Below are 18621 nucleotides of genomic sequence, written 5' to 3'. Positions count from 1 at the left end.
TTAGTCCCGGAGTACTAAATTTCACTAGGGGGGAATGTGTCACCCTGGCCTGGATGCCACAAGTGTAATTAAAGCTGTGTCTGAGAGCAAGGGGGAGGTTCTCTAGTCAGGGGAACATTAGCATGCAATGCCTCCTGTCTCAGGCCAGTAGGGGGAGCTGGCTGCCCCTATAAAAGCTGGTACTGAGGGCAGGGTTAGAGAGAACTGGATGGCCTGTCTCAGCACTGAGACGTGTCCCAGAGTGGAGCAGGGACAGAAAGTTGATTGCACCTAAGAGGAAGTGTGGCAGTAGGAGAGCCACCAGCCAGAGACGAGAGGCGAAGTGAGCCTGTCTTGGCAAATCAGAGACTGACCTTACCAGACTTTGGTGTCTGAGGCTGGAAGGATTCCACATCCCCCAGCAGAGAACCAGTCCGCAAGGGACTGTATATTCCTTGGCCTAAGAAACCTGGAGGCCCTGCCACAACCGAAGGGACCAGTAAAGCCGTACAAGGCTGGGAGCAGAAAGGAACCCACGTCGCAGGCCATACAGGCGAGAATACACGGAAAGCTCGGAAACGTGGGCTGTTACCCTATCAGGAGGAGATAGCCAGAAGGAGCGCAGAAAGCACGGTAGGCCTACACCCTCACCCTGACCAGGGCCAATTTCCCCGTTGCTCTCAGACATCCAGGTCCCCTCCTAGCTGGGACTGTTTGTGGGTCAATTTACCTGTTCTAGTAAAGACCCTGGACTGCAACCTGTTGTCTGCGTGCTCCTTGCTCCTCCAGCACTATCAGCACTGTGACTCTCACTACCATCACTCCCACCATCCATTATACTGCCCTGGGGCCGCACTCTTCCCGTGGGGAGTCATACTACCCTAGCTGCACACCTCATCAGACCCAGCGGTCTGCATGCAGCGGCGGTTCCTAATAACCGCAATCCACGGGTGGCGTAGTCGGACATTATCAGCAGAACGTAGCAGACTACCATTGGCCTGACCACCCTGAGCCACGGAACCGGGTCGCCACTACTACTCCCATCGTCTCCCTATTGCCCGGATCCGAGTGCCCCACGGCCCAGGGGGCGAGTCATTAACTCCCGCCTGGACACATTGACTACCTCATCGGGAGCTGCCTCCACTCGCACATTTACTACCCCGGCACCGTCGCAGCCCATCAACACCATGGCATCTCTTCCCGGTCCCCGCCTCTCCGCCCCTCCACGCTTTGGCGGAGATCCCAGCCAGGCACGAGGCTTCATTAACCAGTGCACTCTGCACTTCGAACTGTTGGCACACCAGTTTTCCACCGACCAAGCCAAAGTAGCCTTCATCATGTCCCATCTCACGGGAGAGGCACTGGCTTGGCTAAATCCTCTATGGGAGAGAGGAGACCCCCTGGTGTCCAACCTGCCAGCCTTTCTCACGGCTTTCCGGAAAGTCTTCGACGAACCAGGACGGAAGACCTCATCCGCATCATCTCTGCTACGCCTCCGTCAAGGAGATCTCACCGTGGGCCAATATGCCATTCGGTTCCGTACCCTTGCTTCGGAGCTGGCCTGGGATAACGACGCCCTGGTGTCTGTCTTTTGGGAGGGTCTGTCCGGCCGTATTAAAGATTAACTCGCCGGTCGGGACATTCCTACCACTCTCGACGACTTAATAACACTTGCCACCCGGATTGACATCCGGTTCCAGGAGCGTGCCAAAGAGGTCACCCATGAGAGGAGGTTTCCACGTGTAGCCCCTACCTTCCAGAAACCCGTCACTTCTCCCGTTACTCCCCAGGCGCACTCACCCGAGCCTATGCAGGTCGACCAGACCAAGATGGTCAAAACCTGTCAAGAGTTACGCCGAGCCGAGGGGAGCTGCTTCTACTGTGGCAGTAAGGAGCACCGGATCCGTTCCTGCCCGGAGAGGTCGGGAAACGCCTGTGTCTAGGATCGCTCAGAGAGGTCGTCCTAGACAAGAGTAAACCCTCTCCATCTCTGTTGCTGTCGGTCTCTATCATCTGCGGGGAGAACCGTTATTTTGAACTAGCCCAACTTGACTCTGGAGCTGCCGGAAATCTCATTTCTCAGTCCCTGGTAGAGAAATACCGCATTCCCACCAAACAGCTGGCTGTACCCTTATCTGTCGCTGCCGTGGATGGGGGCCTCTTACCACATCCCATCTAACTCATCACCGAATCCATAACTCTGCAGGTGGGAATGCTGCACTCTGAGAGCATCTTCTTTCATGTTCTGCCTGGACTCTCTCACGCCCTCTTGCTAGGCCTACCTTGGCTTCAGGAACATGCACCCGTGCTTGATTGGCAGACCGGAGAAGTCCTTCGCTGGGGACTGGACTGCAATAAGACTTGTTTAGTTCCCGTCCATCCTGTCCGTCCTTCTCCTACCCCAGCCAATCTACCTGGTCTTCCGGTTCCCTATTGGTCTTATGCGGACGTCTTTAATAAAAAGGAGGCAGAGACATTACCCCCTCATAGACCATACGACTGCCCAATCGACCTGATACCCGGCGCTACTCCTCCCCGTGGGCGCATTTACCCTTTGTCCGCTGCTGAGACCCGGTCCATGTCTGAATATATTGAGGAGAATCTGGCCCGGGGATTTATCCGGAAATCGACCTCCCCGGCGGGAGCAGGCTTCTTCTTCGTCAAAAAGAAGGACGGCTCACTCCGTTCCTGTATAGACTATAGAGGCCTTAACCAGATCACGGTGAAGAATAAATACCCCCTTCCGCTCATTCCGGAATTATTTGACCGTCTGAGGGGGGCTAGAATCTTCACCAAGCTGGACCTCCGTGGGGCGTATAACCTGGTCCGTATCCGTCAGGAGGATGAATGGAAGACGACATTCAACACCCGAGACGGCCACTATGAATACCTTGTAATGCCCTTCGGTCTCTGTAACGCTCCCGCCGTCTTTCAAGAGTTGGTCAATGACATCTTCCGTGACCTTCTCTACTCCTGCGTAGTGGTGTACCTGGACGACATCTTGGTCTTCTCTCCGGATCTTCTCACTCACCGGAGGGATGTTCGTCAGGTCCTGCTCAGGCTCAGGCAGAACCACCTCTACGCTAAATATGAGAAGTGCCTCTTTGAGCAGACCTCGCTTCTGTTTTTGGGCTACATAATCTCTCTGACCGGCCTACGAATGGATCCTGAAAAACTGTCTGCCATCCAGAAGTGGCCCCGACCAGAGGGGTTGAAGGCTATTCAGCGGTTCCTGGGCTTCGCCAACTACTACCGCCTCTTCATACCGCACTTCTCTTCCCGGACTGCCCCAATCTCTGCGCTCACCCGTAAGGGTACAAATCCCAGAGAATGGCCGCCCGAAGCAGAGGAAGCCTTTCTTTCCTTAAAACAGGCTTTCTCTTCCGCCCCGGTGCTGCATCGTCCGGACGGCAACAAACAATTCTTCCTGGAAGTTGACGCCTCCTCCTCTGGAGTCGGAGCAGTACATACCCAAAAGTCGCCTTCCGGAAGAATGGTAACTTGCGGCTTCTTCTCCAAACTCTTCTTCCCTTCTGAGCGCAATTATTCTATAGGTGACCGAGAGTTATTGGCCATTAAGCTGGCACTGGAGGAGTGGCGTTACCTGCTCGAGGGGGCTCTTCACCCGGTAATAATTTACATGGACCACAAGAACTTGGCTTACCTCCAGAGCGCCCAGAGACTTAACTGGCGCCAAGCCCAGTGGTCCTTGTTTTTTGCCCGCTTTGATTTCGTTCTTCATTTTCGCCCGGCAGACAAAAACATCAAAGCTGACGCCTTGTCCCGATCCTTCCTGGTGTCTGATCTAGAGGAGGAACCTAAGCACATCATTGATCCCGCCAGAGTAATGCAGGTGGCCCCCGTGAATCTAAATCGTCTCCCTCCCGGTAAGACGTTCGTAACAGTACCTGATCGGGAGAAGGTCCTACACTGGGGTCACTAGTCTAAGCTAGCTCGCCACGCCGGTCAGAAAAAGACCCTCCAGCTTATTACCCGGCATTACTGGTGGCCTACCCTGCACAAGGACGTAATAGACTTTGTTTCAGCCTGTGTTCCGAGACACCTGCCAGCCGGTCGCCTCCTTCCTCTTCCAGTACCTGCTGCCCCGTGGCAGCATATAGCTATGGACTTTATAACGGATCTCCCTGTCTCTGCCGGTTGTACGGTCATTTGGGTGGTCGCTGACCGCTTTTCCAAGATGGCTCACTTCATTCCCCTGCCGGGCCTGCCATCTGCACCCAAGCTGGCTAAAGACTTTATCCGCCACATCTTTCGTCTCCATGGCCTGCCCCTCCACATCGTGTCGGATCGTGGGGTTCAGTTCACCTCACGCTTCTGGAGAGCCACATGTAAGCTGCCTGACGTCACCCTGGACTTCTCCTCCGCTTACCACCCACAGTCCAATGGTCAAGTGGAGCGGATCAATCAGATCCTGACCAGTTACCTCCGGCACTTCGTTAATGCCCACCATTCGGACTGGGTGGATCTTCTACCATGGGCCGAATTCTCTTACAATAATCACGAGAGCGAATCTTCCTCCAAATCCCCGTTTTTTGTAGTCTTCGGTCAGCATCATCGGATCCCATTTCCCGTCTCCACCTCGGTGGACAATCCGGCTGCGGAATCTCTCGTTAGCGAATTTTCCTCCATTTGGGAGAGTACCCGATCCGCACTCCTTCAGTCGTCCGAGCGGATGAAAAAACACGCTGATAAAAAACGCCTGGATCCTCCACAATTCCGTCCTGGAGATAAAGTCTGGCTCTCGTCCAAGTATGTCCGGCTCAAGATTCCTTCCTACAAGTTAGGGCCTCGGTTCATCGGCCCACTGGAAGTTATCAAACAAATCAACAGAGGCTCTTGCCCGCTCACCTGGGAGCATCCACCTGCTACCTGCCTGCTAGCCTACCTGGAGGCTTAGCCGTCACTTGCCGTGACCACCCGCCTGTCAAGAGACTGTCCCCGTCACTTGCCGTGACCTTCTGCCCTTCTACCCAGAGACTGTCCCCGTCACTTGCCGTGACCTCCTGCCCTTCTACCCAGAGACTGTCCCCGTCACTAGCCGTGACTACCTGCCCGTCTACCCTGGGAGCCACCCGCTTCCTTACAAGGACTGCCCCTTTGTATAGTTGCTCAGAGGTTCCACCTCCCAGACCCGTTACAATAAAGTGTAATGTGTCACGAAAGAACAATCTCAAAATCACTGGGATATGTTGAAACATTCCAAGGTTATTGCCACATAAAGAGACACGTCAAAATTGAGAAATTTGGCCTGGTCACTAAGGGGTTAAAATTCATATATTCAATGTCTACATCTTAGGGTACTCAGAGTGCAGTTGTATTTGTCTGCACGTTTGTGCAAAGATGACAAGAAAGTCTAAATTACAAGTCATAATTAAAAGGAGTAGTCTTCAATGCTGCACATTTACAGCGCAAGTTCTATATAGTTATCTCAAGGCACCATAAATGTCTAGCAAGGAGGATGGTGCTCGCACAGGAGGTCCTTAACAAGGGTCAGATGTGTATTACAACTGATACTCTACTGCCTAAGCCTATGTGCCCACGATGCAGAAATGCTCCGGATTTTTCCTGAGCATTTCAGCATCTTCCTGGCAGAAAAAAACGCATGCGGATTGTACATGCGTTTTCCTGCCAGGGACATGCGGATGTGAAGCGTTCTTCACATGCATTTCCACATGCGGGTTGACAAGCACTTTCCAAGCGATTTTAGCATCACTTGGAAAGTGCTTGTCAATTTGGTCACACTATATAAATCCATGCAACCGGCATGGATTTATATACTGTGACCGAAAGAATGATCAAAAATAAAAAAATAAATCTATACTTACCTTCCGATGGCCCCGGGTGTCTTGATTCCCTCCGTCCTGGCTGCCGGCAGATCGTGGTACACTGAAGGACCTGCCGACGTCAGCGTCGCGTGACCCGTTATATGACTATGACGTCAGCGCAGGTCCTCCAGTCCATCGCGAGCTGCCAGCAAGCACAGACAAGGAGACCGGGGGCCATCAGAAGGTAAGTATAACATTTATTTTTTATTTTATTCTTTTTTTTTACAGTTTCTATGGTAGTCTCCTCTCCTCTAGACCTGGGTACCATCTGCACATTGAACGCATGTAATCCGCATGTGCATATCTAGTGAAGCGGAATCCATGCGTTCTAATGCAAGTCAATGGCGGCGAAAATGCAGCGCTTCCGCAAAATAATTAGTAGTGCTGCGTTTTTTTCCGCAATGATAATCCGCAGCGGAAATTTCCGCAGCATGTGCACAGCACATGCGGATTATCATTGGGGAACATGGCAGGCCTTCTACCATGCGTTTTTTAAGCGTTTCTGCAGCGTTTTTGACGCTGCGGAAATGCTTAAAAAACGCATCGTGGGCACACAGTCTTAAAGGTTCCCTACAAGATTTACATTTACCCTAACATGATAAATACATTGCAATACAGAAGTATTATACAGGGTGGGTCAATTATATGTATACACCTAAATTAACCCCTTTCTGGCCCATGACGTACTATTCCGTACCTGTGCCCTGGGACTTAAGAGCCAGGTACGGAATAGTACGTCATGGCGATCGCACCCACACACAGGCTGTGCGGGCGTGATCGCCGCAGGGTGTCAGCTGATTGTCACAGCTGACACCCGGTGCTATGTGCTGGGAGCGGTCCCGTACCGCTCCCGGCACATTAACCCTCGCAATGCTGTGATCGAAGTTGATTGCAGCATTGCGGTGGCAAGGGGAGGTGATCGCGATATTGATCTCTCCTGCCGGCGTCCAACGCTGTCTGCCGCGACTTCCCGGATGTTGCCATGACAACCAGATGTCGTCATGACAACATCCGGGACACCAGGAAGATACTTTGGTCATGCGCAGTGCATGACAAAAGTATCTTCTGCATCTGCAGCGCTGACAGCCTGGCGATCAGAATAAAAAAAGTGAAAGTCCCATAGTGGGACAAAGAATAAAAGTTAAAAAAAAAGTATTAAAAAATGAAAAAAAAAAGAAAATTTTTTTGTAAAAATATAAAAATAAGAAGAAGAATAATAATCCACCAAAAATAAAAATATAATGTACCCATCAATAAATAAATATTATTATGAAAAAAAAACAACAAAACAATAAAAGTACACATATTTGGTATTGCCGCGCTCGGAACGACCTGACCTATAAAACTGTCCCACTAGTTAATACAGTAATAAAAATAAATAAAAAACGAAGCAAAAAACAATGCTTTATCATCATACTGACAAACAAAAAATGGAATAACACGCGATCAAAAACACAAATATAAATAAAAATGGTACAGCTGAAAACGTCATCTTGTCCTGCAAAAATCAAGCTGCCATACAGCTCCATCAGCCGAAAAATCAAAAAGTTATAGCTCTCAGAATAAAGCGATGCAAAAAAATAATTTTTTCTATAAAACAGCTTTTATTGTGTAAAACCGCCCAAACATAGAAAAACAATATAAATGTGGTACCACTGATCCGAAGAATAAAGCTACCTTATAAATTTTACCACACGCGGAACAGAATAAAAAAATTTAGAAAAAAACTATTCCTGAATTGTTGGTTTTTGTTCTTTCTGCCTCCCAAAAATCAGAATAGAAAGCGATCAAAAAATGACACATGCCTGAAAATGGCACCAATAAAAACGTCAACTCATCCCGTAAAAAACAAGCAGTCACATGACTCTGTCGGCCAAAATATGGAAAAATTATAGCTCTCAAAATATGACAATGCAAAAACAAGATTTTACAAAAAATGCGTCTTTTAGTGTGTGACAGCTGTCAATCATAAAAACCCAATATGGATCTGGTATTGCTGTAATCACACTGACCCGAAGAATAAAGTCGTCTAATCACTTATACCGCACGAGGAACAGCGTAAAAAATAAACTCTAGGGTTAGGGTTAGGGTTGTGCTAGGGTTAGGGTTGGGGTTAGGGTTGGGCAAGGGTTAGGGTTGGAGTTGGGGTTAGGGTTGGGCTAGGGTTAGGGTTCAGCTAGGGTTGGGCTAGGGTTAGGGTTGGGGTTAGATTTGGGCTAGGGTTAGGGTTGGGCAAGGGTTAGGGTTGGGGTTGCGGTTAGGGTTGGGCTAGGGTTGGGATTAGGGTTGGGATTTTTTTCAAAAGTAAAAAAAAAAAGATGACGATATGGCAACTAGTGTTGAGCGCAAGTGCTCGCTACTTGAGTTTGCATTGGCTGCTCGGGTATGCACTGAGTATCGTGGTTGGTCAAGTGACATGCTCGAGTGTCCGCCCCATATGCTTCGCAGCCAAAAAAACCTCGAGGGGATTGCCTGCCATGCACGAGCGATGAATGCATGTTTTTTTTTGGGTGTCTAATAACCGTGAAACATGCGGGCGTGGACTCGAGCATGTCACTCGAGCACGCGCGATACATGGTGCATACCTGAGTACTCGATGCAAAGTCAAGTAGCGAGCACTTGCGCTCAAGACTAATGACAACTTATTCAATATGATGACCTAATGTTATCAAATTCTGTGTTGTACCTCTGGGTTCAAAATGTTCACTATACCCCTTGAAAAAATCCTTGAGGGGTGTAGTTTCCAAAATGGGGTCACTTGTGGGGGGTTTCCACTATTTAGGCACATCAGGGGCTCTCCAAACGCGACATGGCGTCCGCTCTCGATTCCAGCCAATTTTGTGTTCAAAAAGTCACACAGTGCTCCTTCCCTTCTGAACTCTGCCGTGCGCCCAAACACTGTATTTTCCCCACATATGGGGTATTGGAGTACTCAGGAGAAATTGCACAAAAGTTTTTAGGGTCCATTTTCTCCTCTTACCCTTGTGAAAATAAAAAAAAATGGGGCTAAAACATAATTTTTGTGGAAAAAGTTTGATTTTTTTTATTTTTACGGCTCCATGTTATAAACTTCTGTAAAGCAATTGGAGGTTCAGGGTGCTCACCACACTTCTAGATAAGTTCCCTAAGGGGTCTAGTTTCCAAAATGGTGTCACTTGTGGGGGATTTCCACTGTTTAGGCACATCAGGGGCTCCCCAAACGCAACATGGCGTCCGCTAATTATTCAAGCAAATTTTACATACAAAAAGTTAAATGGCGCTCCTTCCCTTCCCGAACACTGCCGTGCACCCAAACAGTGTTTTTTCCCCACATATAGGGTATCTGCGTGCTCAGGGGAAATTGCACAACAAATATTGGGGTCCATTTTTTCCTGTTACCCCTGCAAAAATAAAAAAAATTGGGTCTAAAGTAACATTTTTGTGAAAAAAGTAAAATGTTCATTTTTTACTTCCACATTCCAAAAATTCCTGTTAAGCACCTGAAGGGTTAATAAAGTTCTTGAATGTGGTTTTGAGCACCTTGAGGGGTGCAGTTTTTAGAATGGTGTCACTTTTGGGTATTTTCTGTCATAAAGACCCCTCAAACTGACTTCAAATGTGATGTGGTCAATAAAAAAATGGTTTTGTAAATTTTGTTGGAAAAATTAGAAATCGCTGGTCAACTTTTAACCCTTATAGCTCCCTAAAAAAAATGTTGGTTCAAAAATTGTGCTGATGTAAAGTAGACATGTGGGAAATGTTATTTATTAACTGTTTTGTGTGACATATCTCTCTGATTTAAGGGCATAAAAATTCAAATTTTGAAAATTGCAAAATTTTCAAAATTTTTGCCAAATTTCCGTTTTTTTCACAAATAAACGCAAGTGATATTGAAGAAATTTTACCACAATCATGAAGCACAATATGTCACAAAAACCAATCTCAGAATCAGGGGGATCTGTTGAAGCGTTCCAGAGTAATTATCTCATAAAGAGACAGTGGTTAGAATTGTAACAATTGGCCTGGTCATTAACGTGCAAACCACATTGGGGGGTAAAGGGGTTAAATGGGAATGGTTGGTGATATCAACTTTCTGTTTGTGGAACATTAGTATATGGGAGGGGGAAATTTTTTCAGATAGGTGGTGACCATGGTGGCCATTTTGAAGTCAGCCATTTTGGATACAACTTTTTTTTTTTCAATGGGAAGAGGGTCATGTGACACATCAAACTTATTGAGAATTTCAGAAGAAAAATTATGGTGTGCTTGGTTTTAACGTAACTTTATTCTTTCATGAGTTTTTTACAAGTTTATGACCACTTATAAAATGTGTTCAAAGTGCTGCCCATTGTGTTGGATTGTCAATGCAACCCTCTTCTCCCACTCTTGACACACTGATAGCAACACCGCAGAAGAAATGCTAGCACAGGCTTCCAGTATCCGTGGTTTCAGATGCTGCACATCTCGTATCTTCACAGCATAGACAATTGCCTTCAGATGACCCCAAAGATAAAAGTCTAAGGGGGTCAGATCGGGAGACCTTGGTGGCCATTCAACTGGCCCACGACGACCAATCCACTTTCCAGGAAACTGTTCAAGTAGGAATGCTCGGATCTGACACCCATAATGTGGTGGTGCACCATCGTGTTGGAAAAACTCAGGGAACGTGCCATCTTCAGTGAAGAAAGAGGGCAACACATCATCATGTAGCAATTTCAGATATCCAGGGGCATTGAGGTTTCCAATGATGAAGAATGGCCCCACTATCTTTGTACCCCATATACCACACCATACCATCAAGATACGAGATGTGCAGCATCTGAAACAACGGATACTGGAAGCCTGTGCTAGCATTTCTTCTGTGGTGTTGCTATCAGTGTGTCAAGAGTGGAAGAAGAGGGTTGCATTGACAATCCAACACAATGGGCAGCACTTTGAACACATTTTATAAGTGGTCATAAACTTGTAAAAAAAACTCATGAAATAATAAAGTTACGTTAAAACCAAGCACACCATTGTTTTTCCTATGAAATTCTCAATAAGTTTGATGTGTGACATGACCCTCTTCCCATTGAAAAAAATAAAGTTGGATCTAAAATGTCCTACTTTAAAATGGCGGCCATGGTCACCACCCATCTGGAAAAGTTTTCCCCCTCCCATATACTAATGTGCCACAAACAGGAAGTTGATATCACCAACCATTCCCATTTAATTTAGGTGTATCCATATAAATGGCCCACCCTGTATTACATTATTGAAATAAGGAAGTGGTCACAATGTCAAAAACAAAATTTTGATTACTATTTTTTTAAAAGCTGCATAAACTACGTTTTTTCCACATTTTTTTATACATTTTTTTTCTCATTCATTAGAGCAGGTGAAAAACGCTGCAAAACCTCTGAAAGAATTGACATGGATGCTGCAGATTTTTCAGTTTCATTCACTTTGCTGGTACAGTAAAATGTTGTGGTTTTCGCAGTAAAATCGCACTGAAAAAAACATGGGAGAATACGTGGCAAAAATGCAACATATGGATAGTTACAAGTGACTGTTCACAATAAGCTGTTATGTGTGTGTACATAACGCTATCGCTGCCATAACAGTGTTATTCCTTTCTATTCTGCATTTTTCACCAATTTTACCCTTTGCTTTATCTCTAATATTCCGTTTTCTCTGAGCTAATGATGACTCCCACACAAATAGAAAAGGAGATCTGCAGCCCAATCACTCTGTAGCATACACACAGAAATATTTTCAGCATAGTGGACACTAATTTAGTCTTTGCTTAGGAGCTGCAGAGGTGATGTCAGAACTGTGTCCCCCTGGAGATAGTAGCTATCTTTAAAAGGGTTCTCCAAGAGTGAGGTAAAATGGAGTCCCGAATGTAATTAAAACTGCAGCCCATCCTAGTCACGCGTCAGTACGTGCTGCAGACTGAAGACATACCGCTCCCAAGACCTGTGTATCAACTGACAAGACCTGTATCAGAAAATATCTCTGGATCGATATGGAGGATTTAAAAAAAGACAACTGAATAATCAGGGGTGCAGTGGGAATAAAATAAAAGCAAAACCTGGCACCTTTTGACCTGCTGACAGGTCCTCTTTAAGCCTTGATAGACTTTGAGGTATGCCTGGGTCTATTGTCCTGGCGGAAGCTCCAGTTACATTAAGCTTCAGTTTCCTGATGCCTGACAAAGTTGCATAGACAACTCTCTCCTTTGCCTGATTTTTCTATCCCCATCTTCACAATATTCTTAACTAGGGATGGGTGGACCCATGGATGTTCGGTTTCAGAATGGTATCCAAATTTGATACCGAACCCAAACCCCATTCAAGTGAATGGGGGCCCGAACATCCGCCAGTTTCCATGCTATCCTCTTTGTGATTGCGTGGGAAACACCAGCTCTGACCGGTGATAACCTTACTGAAGTCACCGCCGGTCACAGCCGCTGGGTATTGCTGTTTCCACGCTGTCACACAGAGAACAGCGTGTGAGCTAGCGGCTGACTTGTGGAGGAAAGGTTACCGCCAGTAGTGTTTATTTTTACTACTCGGTTAGTAATGGGGGTGTCTGACTGACATCGCTCCATTACTAACTTCAAAAACAATTACCCCGATTGCCACCGCACCAGGGCAATCGGAAAGTGTTGAGGCTAAACACCAGAATTGGCACATCAAATATGAAGCTCCACTTCTGCAGCTGCAGGCTGATATTTGTAGGTTGGGAATAGGGCAATAACCATGGGCATTCCCAACCTATTAATGTAAGCCCACAGCTGTTTGTTTTCCCTTACCTGGTCATTAAAAATAGGGGGGCCCCACGCCATTTTTTTAATTTAATTATTTAATACTAATAAATAAATGAAAAATACTAAAAAATATATAAATGAAAATAATGATGTGGGGTCCCCCTTATTTTTAGTAACCAGCCAAGGGAAAGCAGACAGCTGTGAGCTGGTCTTATTATTCTGGGAAGGGGCCAATATCCATGGACCTTCCCAACCTATTAATATCAGCCACCAGCTGTCTGCTTTGCCTTTGCTGGTTATTAAAAATGGGGGGACTCTAAATAGGGGGACCCTAAAAAAATATGTGGGGTCCCTCCTATTTTTAATAACCAGCTAAGGCAAAGCAGACAGCTGGGGGCTGATATTAATAGGCTGGGAAGGAATATGGCTATTGGCCCCTTCACACATTAATAACACCAGCCTTCAGCTGCCCCAGAAATGGTGCATCCAGCCTTGGCTCTTCCCAATTGCCCTGTTGTGGTGGCAATTGGGGTAATGGGATTGTGGGGTAGATGTCAGCTGTGTAATGTCAGCTGACATCAATCCCATGGGTTAGTAATGGAGAGGCGTATATAAGACACCCCAATTACTAATCCAGTAAGTAAAAGAGAGCAAAACAAAACACACTTTCTCAGAATGAGACTCCATAGGATTTGATGGACATCGTGGGACATTTCACTATTGAATTACCGTCCGAACTTCCTGGATCTATTTTTAATGAATAAATGGGTAAATGAGGGAGTGTAAGGGAGTATTTATTCAAATAAATTATTTATTTCCTGTGTGTCTGAGGTTTTTTTAACTATTTAATTACTTGTTTAGAAATGGGGGTGTCTGATAGATGCCACCCCATTACTAACCTCTGGGCTTGATGTCAACCGACATTAAACAGCTGACATCAACCCCAAAACAATACCCCGCTTGCGAACACACTAGGGCAAGCGGGAAGGGCCAGGCAAAGCGCCAGAATTGGCACAACTAATGGATGCGCCTTTTCCTGGGGCAGCTGCAGGCTGCTATTTTTAGGTTGATGAGGAACAAATATCCATGGATCTTCCTAGCCTGATAATGCAAACCCCCAGCTGTCTGCTTTACCTTGTATAGTTATCAAAATTAGGGAGAACCCCACGCCATTTTTTTAAATTATTTATTTATTTTTTTTATTTTTTTTTAAATGGCGTCTCTATGTTTGATAACCAGCCAAGATAAAGCAGACAGCTGAGGGCTGCAGCCCACAGCAGTATGCTGTATCTGCACTTGTTATCAAAAATAGAGGGGTCCCCACATCTATTTTATTTTTTTTTTTTACATACTGCGCTGGCCAACCACAGACATGCCAATACTTGGCATGGCTGGGATGGGGCCATAAGTGCCCCAAAGGAAAAGCTTGTTGATTGGCAGCGCTGCAGACTTTCAACAAGGTTGAGTAAGGTTAGTAAGGTTATGTGCACATGGTGTGTTTTCGCTGCATTTTTTCCACTCGGAAATGGACTAAAAACGCTAGGGAATCCTAGTGCCAGCTAATGCAATGACAATCCTGAAGTGCTGTGCACTAGAGATGAGCGATGTTCGACTTGAACTGTTCGCCAATCTCAAATTCGAGCTGCTTTGGGCGGTGTTCGAGCCGTTCGGCGAACACGAACGATTTGAAAAAAATTCGGCTGTTCGAGGTTATGTTCGATAACTGTTCGTGCACCAAAATCATAACTGGATTTTTTCTCAGTAATGATGAAAATTAATGTTAATACGCAGTTTGAGTGTACAGCGGGGCGGGGGGAGGGGCAGGGGATGGATCTCTGCAGGAATAATGAGGATCTCCATTTTTTTTTCTCTTTCCTGCATTTACAGTGGGGAGGTGCAATCTGTCAGCCTATCAGCAGCGCACACACGGAGCGAAGTGCTTTTTTTCACACAAGCAAGGGCATGTGTCATTGGCTGTGTATGTCACATGTCCTTGCCCTATAAGACCAAGCCATTTTCCCCGTCGCCACCATTTTCTCACTGCTGCAGCTGCGTGTTAGACGGCACCGCTGTTGCTGTGTGCGCTATACCTTGTTAATTTCAAGCCAATTTTCGCACAAATCTACAGATACCTTGGGAGTAGGGAATAGTTGTGATTGCAGTCCTTTTAAGGACTAGGTTACAGAATTTCCTACGACTTTTATCAGGCAGGTCTGTGCTCTTAAATAGATAGGTTGGGAGTACAGACTAATTGTAATTGCAGTCCTTTTCAGGACTAAGTTAGATCAGTTCCTATCAGTTTTTGCCAGGCAGGTCTGTGCCAGTGCTGTGCAAGTTTTTTTCACAGCATTTGGCTAAATCTAGCAAAGCTAATCCTTTTTGGCCTATTGCAGAGTGTGTTAGTCAGTGGAGTAGCCTATCTGTGTTGCAAGCTACACCACCTGTGTATAGAATACCAATTTTTTTACTGCATCTAGTGAAGTAAAACCTTTTGGGCATAGAATCATTCTATTAGTCCATCTATACTGACCTCCATAAGGTTGCAAATTGAATATAATTTTTTTCTGCATCTACCTCTGAAAAAATTTTTGGGCTTCTAGCTGTGTGTGGGACTTGTTCTATTAGTCCATCTATACTGACCTCCATCAGGTTGCAAATTGAATATAATTTTTTTCTGCATCTAGCTCTGAAAAAAAAAAATTGGGCTTCTAGCAGTGTGTGGGACTTGTTCTATTAGTCCATCTATACTGACCTCCATCAGGTTGCAAATTGAATATAATTTTTTTCTGCATCTACCTCTGAAAAAATATTTGGCCTTCTAGCAGTGTGTGGGACTTGTTCTATTAGTCCATCTATACTGACCTCCATCAGGTTGCAAATTGAATATAATTTTTTTCTGCATCTAGCTCTGAAAAATATTTGGCCCTCTAGCAGTGTGTGGGACTTGTTCTATTAGTCCATCTATACTGACCTCCATCACGTTGCAAATTGAATATAATTTTTTTCTGCATCTAGCTCTGAAAAAATATTTGGGCTTCTAGCTGTGTGTGGGACTTGTTCTATTAGTCCATCTATACTGACCTCCATCAGGTTGCAAACTGAATATAATTTTTTTCTGCATCTAGCTCTGAAAAAATATTTGGGCTTCTAGCTGTGTGTGGGACTTGTTCTGTTAGTCCATCTATACTGACCTCCATCAGGTTGCAAATTGAATATAATATTTTTCTGCATCTGGCATTGAAAAAATATTTGGCCTTCTAGCAGTGTGTGGGACTTGTTCTATTAGTCCATCTATACTGACCTCCATCAGGTTGCAAATTGAATATAATTTTTTTCTGCATCTACCTCTGAAAAAAAATTTGGGCTTCTAGCAGTGTGTGGGACTTGTTCTATTAGTCCATCTATACTGACCTCCATCAGGTTGCAAATTGAATATAATATTTTTCTGCATCTAGCTCTGAAAAAATATTTGGCCTTCTAGCAGTGTGTGGGACTTTTTCTATTAGTCCATCTATACTGACCTCCATCAGGTTGCAAATTGAATATAATATTTTTCTGCATCAAACTCTGAAAAAATATTTGGCCTTCTAGCAGTGTGTGGGACTTGTTCTATTAGTCCATCTATACTGACCTCCATCAGGTTGCAAATTGAATATAATATTTTTCTGCATCTAGCTCTGAAAAAATATTTGGCATTCTAGCAGTGTGTGGGGCTTGTTCTATTAGTCCATCTATACTGACCTCCATCAGGTTGCAAATTGAATATAATTTTTTTCTGCATCTACCTCTGAAAAAATATTTGGGCTTCTAGCTGTGTATGGGACTTGTTCGATTGGTCCATCTATACTGACCTCCATCAGGTTGCAAATTGAATATAATTTTTTTCTGCATCTAGCTCTGAAAAAATATTTGGCCTTCTAGCAGTGTAAGGGACTTGTTCTATTAGTCCATCTATACTGACCTCCATCAAGTTGCAAATTGAATATAATTTTTTTCTGCATCTAGCTCTGAAAAAATATTTGGGCCTCTAGCTGTGTGTGGGACTTGTTCTATTAGTCCATCTATACTGACCTCCATCAGGTTGCAAGCTGAATATAATTTTTTTCTGCATCTACCTCTGAAAAAATATTTGGGCTTCTAGCAGTGTGTGGGACTTGTTTTATTAGTCCATCTATACTGACCTCCATCAGGTTGCAAATTGAATATAATTTTTTTCTGCATCTAGCTCTGAAAAAATATTTGGCCTTCTAGCAGTGTGTGGGACTGATTCTATTAGTCCATCTATACTGACCTCCATCAGGTTGCAAATTAAATATAATATTTTTCTGCATCTAGCTCTGAAAATATATTTGGCCTTCTAGCAGTGTGTGGGGCTTGTTCTATTAGTCCATCTATACTGACCTCCATCAGGTTGCAAATGGAATATAATTTTTTTCTGCATCTACCTCTGAAAAAATATTTGGGCTTCTAGCTGTGTGTGGGACTTGTTCGATTGGTCCATCTATATTGACCTCCATCAGGTTGCTAATTGAATATAATTTTTTTCTGCATCTAGCTCTGAAAAAATATTTGGACTTCTAGCAGTGTGTGGGACTTGTTCTATTAGTCCATCTATACTGACCTCCATCACGTTGCAAATTGAATATAATTTTTTTCTGCATCTAGCTCTGAAAAAATATTTGGGCTTCTAGCTGTGTGTGGGACTTGTTCTATTAGTCCATCTATACTGACCTCCATCAGGTTGCAAATTGAATATAATTTTTTTCTGCATCCACCTCTGAAAAAATATTTGGGCTTCTAGCTGTGTGTGGGACTTGTTCTATTAGTCCATCTATACTAACCTCCATCAGGTTGCAAATTGAATATAATTTTTTTCTGCATCTAGCTCTGAAAAAATATTTGGCCTTCTAGCAGTGTGTGGAACTTGTTCTATTAGTCCATCTATACTGACCTCCATCACGTTGCAAATTGAATATAATTTTTTTCTGCATCTACCTCTGAAAAAATATTTGGGCTTCTAGCTGTGTGTGGGACTTGTTCTATTAGTCCATCTATACTGACCTCCATCAGGTTGCAAATTGAATATAATTTTTTTCTGCATCTAGCTCTGAAAAAATATTTGGCCTTCTAGCAGTGTGTGTGACTTGTTCTATTAGTCCATCTATACTGACCTCCATCACGTTACAAATTGAATATAATATTTTTGTGCATCTAGCTCTGAAAAAATATTTGGGCTTCTAGCTGTGTGTGGGACTTGTTCTATTAGTCCATCTATACTGACCTCCATCAGGTTTCAAATTGAATATAATATTTTTCTGCATCTAGCTCTGAAAAAATATTTGGCCTTCTAGCAGTGTGTGGGACTTGTTCTATTAGTCCATCTATACTGACCTCCATCAGGTTGCAAATTGAATATAATTTTTTTCTGCATCTACCTCTGAAAAAATATTTGGGCTTCTAGCTGTGTGTGGGACTTGTTCTATTTGTCCATCTATACTGACCTCCATCAGGTTGCAAATTGAATATAATATTTTTCTGCATCTAGCTCTGAAAAAATGTTTGGCCTTCTAGCTGTGTGTGGGACTTGTTCTATTAGTCCATCTATACTGACCTCCATCAGGTTGCAAATTGAATATAATTTTTTTCTGCATCTAGCTCTGAAAAAATATTTGGCCTTCTAGCAGTGTGTGGGACTTGTTCTATTAGTCCATCTATACTGACCTCCATCAGGTTGCAAATTGAATATAATATTTTTCTGCATCTAGCTCTGAAAAAATATTTGGGCTTCTAGCAGTGTGTGGGATTTGTTCTATTAGTCCATCTATACTGACCTCCATCAGGTTGCAAATTGAATATAATATTTTTCTGCAACTAGCTCTGAAAAAATATTTGGCCTTCTAGCAGTGTGTGGGACTTGTTCTATTAGTCCATCTATACTGACCTTCATCAGGTTGCAAATTGAATATAATTTTTTTCTGCATCTACCTCTGAAAAAATATTTGGGCTTCTAGCTGTGTGTGGGACTTGTTCTATTAGTCCATCTATACTGACCTCCATCAGGTTGCA

This window comes from Phyllobates terribilis, unplaced genomic scaffold (assembly GCF_046119375.1).
Source record: "Phyllobates terribilis strain yellow unplaced genomic scaffold, ASM4611937v1 Scaffold_5__5_contigs__length_657084704, whole genome shotgun sequence".
In the NCBI taxonomy this organism is placed as follows: domain Eukaryota; kingdom Metazoa; phylum Chordata; class Amphibia; order Anura; family Dendrobatidae; genus Phyllobates; species Phyllobates terribilis.
The sequence above is the reverse complement of the archived record's forward strand: the minus strand, read 5'-3'. Positions refer to the sequence as shown.